The sequence below is a fragment of the Halichoerus grypus genome, chromosome 7, assembly GCF_964656455.1.
Source record: "Halichoerus grypus chromosome 7, mHalGry1.hap1.1, whole genome shotgun sequence".
Taxonomy (NCBI): Eukaryota; Metazoa; Chordata; class Mammalia; order Carnivora; family Phocidae; genus Halichoerus; species Halichoerus grypus.
This window is the reverse complement of record NC_135718.1, coordinates 120,643,290-120,649,894: the sequence shown is the minus strand read 5'-3', so window position 1 is coordinate 120,649,894 and position 6,605 is coordinate 120,643,290.

The following is a 6,605-nucleotide window of genomic DNA, read 5'->3' as shown; positions in this document are numbered from 1 at the left end:
AGGGTGCTTGATTTAAGAAGCCAGAAAATAAGACTGGGCAAGCAAGAATTCATTGGCTTGGGGACATTTCTCAGTGGCAGAAGGGTGGATCTTAGACACCTGGAGAAAGTGGTAGCTCATCCTTAGAGAAGTTGAAATGCCCACGTGGCCATGGCAGATGGTGGCAGAAGGGATTTAAAAGCTCAGGAAGGTGAGCATGTTGGCAAATATATATTATGTGAAGCCAGAAGACCCACCAGAGGATTATGTTCTATAGGAGGGCCTAGAAGTCACATCATTTACCAAACTATCAGGAATGTGCTAATGAGACAGGCACCAGTCTCACCAAGAAGATGAGTCCTGGCTCCTCTCTGTAGGCCAGGGCTGATGGTGCATGATGCAGTCATAGGATGGGGCTCATCAGTAGCAGTGGGGATGATGAGATTCTGAAACATCAGAGCCCAGTTGGTGGCCCTTAGCTTCCAGAAGCCAGGGGAAACAATTATGGTAATGACCGGTAAATATGGAGATATAGCTAAGGAGACTCAATCAACAAGGGAGCTCTGGAGGTGATTAAGTGAACAGGGCATCATTAGGGACAGGATAAATGGGAAAACAACAAGGGTGTCGCTTCATACAATCAGAAGAAAGCAAGAATGGGTGAGCAGAAGGCAAAGGGCAGTTACCCCAATAAAAAATTGTGACCCCTTGCTCAGTTCCTAAGCCAATCGGCCTATGCCAATTTTCAGACTCCAAATCTATTGATTGAAAATGTGAATAGGTCCCCAGGAAAAATATATGGTAAAGATTCTTCTGGTCCATCCCCAAAGGACCTTCAGGCATTTACTCAGAGAAAGGAGAATGGCCAGACATTTTGGGGGATTATGGACATAGGAAGTTAACCTGGGAACCTTAAGTGTCATTGTGACCCTCCATTGTGGCATAGCTAGACCCATCAGTGTGCATTCAACATGGAAGGGGCACTGAACAACCTAGTAGACAAAATGACTTGGCCAGTTGACCTTAGCCAGCCTTTATCTTCAGGAACCCCAGAACTGGCAAAATAGACACATGAGCAGAGTGATAGTGGTGTCAGAGATAGAGTTTATGCATGAACTCAAGAGCATGGAGTCCTACTTACCAAGGCCTGTCTAACTACTACTGCTTCTGAATGTCCAGCCTGCCAGCAACAGAGAGTGATACTGAACTCACAATATGGCACTGTTCTTTGAGAGACCAATTTGCCACTCAGTTTAATGTGTACTACACTGGGTCAGTGATTAATTCTTACAGAAAAAGAAATTTATTACAGTTATGAATTTGCCTTTCCTGCCTACAGAGCCTCAGCCAGCACAATTATGACATTCCTTATGGAGTACCCAATTCATAAGCATGGAATCACTCATGGTATCGATGTGACTGGCGGTCAACTTCATCATCTGACCAGGGGAGCAACTTCACAGCAAAGGAGCTGCAGGAGGGGGGGAGTCAATGACTATTGGATCTACTGGTCATTTCACTTATCACACCATCCAGAAGGCAGGCCTAACAGAGCACTGAATGGCCTTTTGAAGTTATAACTGAGTGCCAGCTTGGAAACATACTTTGGAAGGAATGAAAATAGGTACTATAAGACACAGTATATGTACTTACTTAACACTGAATCAGGTTTCTATATATGGCTTGGGAACCATGGAGTGGAAGTGTGAGTGGCCCCATTTACCACCATTTCTAAAGATCCACTGGGGAACTTTGTGATTCCTGTCCCCACAGTTCTGGGTTCTGCAGGGTTATAGGTTTTGGTCCTGAAAGAGGAAGCATTCTTGCTGGGGTCTTATTGAACCACAACCTAAAACTGCCACTGGCCACTGTGGACTCCTGTGTCCAGGGATTATCATGAGAGAAGAGAGTCACCATCTTCTCAGGGGTAATTGGCCCTGATTATCAGGAGGAGATAAGCCTGCTGTTATATGGTAAGGGCAGAGAGGGATATCTATGGAATGCAGGGGATCTCCATGCATGCTTCATGGTACTCTATTGACCAGTTGTGACTATGAATGGAAAAGTACAGCAACTCTGACCTGTTAAAGGAGTCAGGGATTCAGATTCCTCAGAAATGTGGGTTGGCCCTACCATCATGTAACCTGCCAGTAGCAGTGGGGATGATGGGATTCTGAAACATCAGAGCCCAGTTGGTGGCCCTCAGCTTCCAGAAGCCAGGGAAAACAATTATGGTAATGACCGGTAAATATGGAGATATAGCTAAGGAGACTCAATCAACAAGGGAGCTCTGGAGGTGATTAAGTGAACAGGGCATCCTTAGGGACAGGATAAATGGGAAAACAACAAGGGTGTTGCTTCATACAATCAGAGGAAAGCAAGAATGGGTGAGCAGAAGGAAAGTGATAGCTCCACTTTCAGAAGTGATAGCTCCAGTGTGAGTAAAATTTAGAATGGATAGTGGAAGAAGAAATTGATGAGTACCAATTGCAACCCTACAATCAACTGTAGAGATGGGTGCTGTAGTTTATCTCATTAATTTCCTACTTCTAAGTTTTTTTCCAGCCTGTATGAACCATGGAGTTATGGAAGGATAAGTTGCAGTGTTCAAGGCAAAGAAATGCTCTCTTTGTGAAGAGATTGAGCCAAAGATGGAATATGGTGGGGCGACTAGGGTTTGACCATTTCTGCTCAGACAGACATTTCTCCAAGAGGCAATATTTGCTCTGGAGTTTGCTATTGGACTAGCTGAAACTTTCTCAGAGTTGCACCATGGTCTGAAGCTCTTTCTACCTAATCCCCCATCTTTCCCCTTCTTTAGCAGAGATCAGACCTGCGCTGTGGTCTGAGACTTTCCATGCCTACTCCTATTCCCTTTCTCCATTCTCGTTCACAGGTATTAGCCTCAGTGAAACTCTTGCACTCCTACTTCTACCTCGGCATTTGCTTTCCAGAGAGCTCAAACTGACACATCAATTGTGAGGCCTTCCCAGCTTGTGCCTTTATATTACTCAAGTTAATAAACCCTCCTTTTTTTTTAGTTCTTTTACTTTTTTTCTTTTAAAAAGAATCAATGTTATGCGTACATATTTAAAAAGCAAAACAGTCCTACGAAGTTTGTAATAAAAAACAGCACCCTTTGGGTCCTCTCCCATGGTTTCTTCCTTCTAGTAGGCATTTATTTCTCCTTGTTTACCTGATAATTTTGGTGTCTCTCTCCATGTCTCCAAATAACATGATTGTATTGTTACTACTTAATTTTTCCATTTTAGTCATGATCTATTCCACTACAGAATTCTGTTCCACTACAGGACTTAGCTCTCTTTCTATCCCCTACTCTTACCACTCATATGCACACTTTCCATAGTTTTTATACTCCAAAAGTGTTAAATTATACTCTGGTTAGATCAATATTCAATGTTTACATATGATGACTAAGTGATTGCTATTCAGAGTTAAGCATTGTAGTAAACTATGATTACATTTATTTTCCTGCAAATTGAAATTAATCATTGGTTGGTGTTTTGTTTTTTTTTTTTTTTAACTTCTTAGTTCTCTATGTGCCCATCACTAATTCAAGCCCATGTGTCTAAATACCTCTTAGGTGCCTGGGTGGCTCAGTCAGTTGAGCATCTGACTCGGTTTCAGCTCAGGTCATGATCTCAGGGTTGTGAGACTGAGCCCCAAATCAGGCTCCACACTCAGCACAGAGTCTGCTTAAGATTCTCTCTTCCTCTCCCTCTGCCCCGCCCTCTTGCTAGTGTGCTCTCTCTCTCTCTCTAAAAAAAAAAAAATACCCTCTCAAGATATTGAGGCACATTATGTGTTCTATCACATTTATCTTCATGAAGAAGTCTTTCTCTTGGAGCCTTTGACTTGGCCCATTAGAACTCATTGCCTTCAATGCGTGGTATCCAGATGTCCCCCCGGCTCTTCCCTTATAATCCTCATGGGATTCCAAGAGTTTCTCTTATATGTTCAAGCTCCTATTTCCTATAACCTGTGTCTTTCCCTTTTTTGGTTTCTTCAGTTACTATGTTGGAAAACGTTCTCAAATAACTTTTCGAGAAAGGGTGCATAGGAGGTGAGATGTTTTTGAGATCATAGATGTCTGAAATTGTCTTTATTCTACCCTTTCATTTCACTTTTAACTTGACTGGATACAGAAGTTTAGGAATTAATTTTTCTACAGAATTCTGAAGGCATTGCTTTATTGCCTTCTAGTTTATAGTTTGTTGAGCAACCGTTATGTATCAGATTGTTCTATATTTATCCTTGTGATGCATCTGATATCTGATCTTCTTGCCATCCCAGCATTCTAAGAATTCATGAACTGTGTTTTGGTGTACAAGCCACTCAATTGTACTAGGCACTCCGAGTACCCTTTCATTCTGAAAAGGCTTGGCCTTCAAATATGGGAAATTTTCTAGATTTTTTTTTTCTTTTATGATTTCTTTGCCTCTTCTATTTTTCTGCAACCCTGTTTATTTGTATACTGGAGCTCTGTATCATCATATCTTCTTTTCCTATTTTCTACATCTTGGTCATTTTACTCCGTTTTCTGGGAGATGTCTTCACTGTATCTATCAGCCCTTATATTGAATTTTAAATTTATATTCTTTTTAATTTCAAAAATCTTTTTTTGTATATTCTAAATGTTCCTTTTTATCCTGTTCTTGTTTCACTGTTGAATTATCTTCTTTTATCTTGGACTAAGTTAAGACTGGGAACAGGGTAGCTCTGGGGATGTTGGTGTCAAGAATTAGTGAATTTCATGCTAAACCTTAGGTGATAGGTCCCAACTATGGTGGTCTTTTGCTTTTTCAGTTCAAATGACAAAAAGTGGTTGGCTGGGATTGATTGGTCCATCTAGGATAGGTATTACTCCAGCCCAATCAATTAGAACCAAAGATTAAGTATACTACACTTGACTATACCATACTTGACTATACTAAACATGACTCCCAAAGTCTCACTACTGATAGTTGTGGAAACTGTTCTCAGAGAGGGTAAGATGTATCATAAGCAGGAAGATTTGTTTCCCAAAAAGATTTGTCTCTCTGGTGTTTCTTCTTGAGATAGCGGGAAAGTATTCTTCAATACTTTTAATACTTGAAACACTTTGTATGTGTTAGACTACTGAAATCAAAATCATCTTTAGAGGGGGAAATTCTCTGCATTTAAGATCAGTCTTTATGGAGTAAAGCTTTGTTTTACATGAAAACCCCTTGGAGGAGTTGCTTTTTAAAGATGGGTATCTTCAGGCCCTGCCTCCAAAGGTTCTTATTCATTTGATCTGAGATGGAGTATAGGAATTTGTATATTTAACAAATCCTGGATGGTACTGATGGAGTATTAAGAAATTAAAAACCACACTTTGAGAAACACCTGTAGAGAAGGCCTTTTTGATACTCGTTACAAAAAAATCTGATTTTATTTCAGGAGTCAAGAAAACACATGAATTCGTTAAGGCGAATATATAAAAGAAAGTCTTAGGTATTTAATACCTTATTGGGGGATGTTTTCCTTAACTCACTAGTTTGGATGGCCACCAGAGTAAATTCTTCTTGGCAAGAGTTATGAAGTTGCTGCCAAAAGTTCTTAGTAAAAAACTCAAGTTGAGAATTCAGATCAATGAGGGCATGGCACAATATCATAATTATCACAGTCACCTCATCACCTACTGGCCTAATCAATTTTCTGGGAAAAAGGTTTCTTATCTCTTAAAGAGAAGTCACATATTTTTTTAATTCTCTGTGTCCTCAAATGTATCAATGTTATAACAATGACATCGGACTTAAATTTTATGAGTCAAGCGCCCTATATGCTATCATGTGACTCAGAAATGGGATTTGTGGAGGAAAAATTTTAAAAGTTAATCCATGTTGACTTAGCTTTAGAATGAGTTAGCATTCAGTTTCTTCCTTTTCATAGGTTTTAACAATTGTAATGATGCATCAGTAGGATTTTTTTCTGCTCTTCATTCACATTTTTTTAGATATATGAAATTACTACTTAATTATAACTTTGTTGTGCCCCACACACGTACACACAAAAATGTTTATAGTACATGCTAGCTTCTGTGTTGTTTAACCATTATTTTGGTTTTAACCTTGTTTAACCTTTGTTATAACAAATAAAAATACAGTTAATTTGAACTAATTACCAAATTACATTAATGAAGAATATATATGTTAATAACAATTTCATATAGGTTATGTACAAGATAAAAATAGAGGAAATGGGGGCGCCTGGGTGGCTCAGTCGTTAAGCGTCTGCCTTCGGCTCAGGTCATGATCCCAGGGTCCTGGGATCGAGCCCCGCATCGGGCTCCCTGCTCGGCGGGAAGCCTGCTTCTCTCTCTCCCACTTACCCTGCTTGTGTTCTCTCTCTGGCTGTCTCTCCCTGTCAAATAAATAAATAAAATCTTTAAAAAAAAAATAGAGGAAATAATCATCTAATTACAGTGTAAAAGCCTTGGTATTACCTTGGTAAACTGATTTTACATTCCACTTCCAAGTAGCAAGTCTATGAAGTATCTATATCTCATGCCTAAGACCTCTCACTACGGTTCCGATTTTACTAACCTCAGTAATCTATGGTACATTTTGATTTGGGTATCCTGT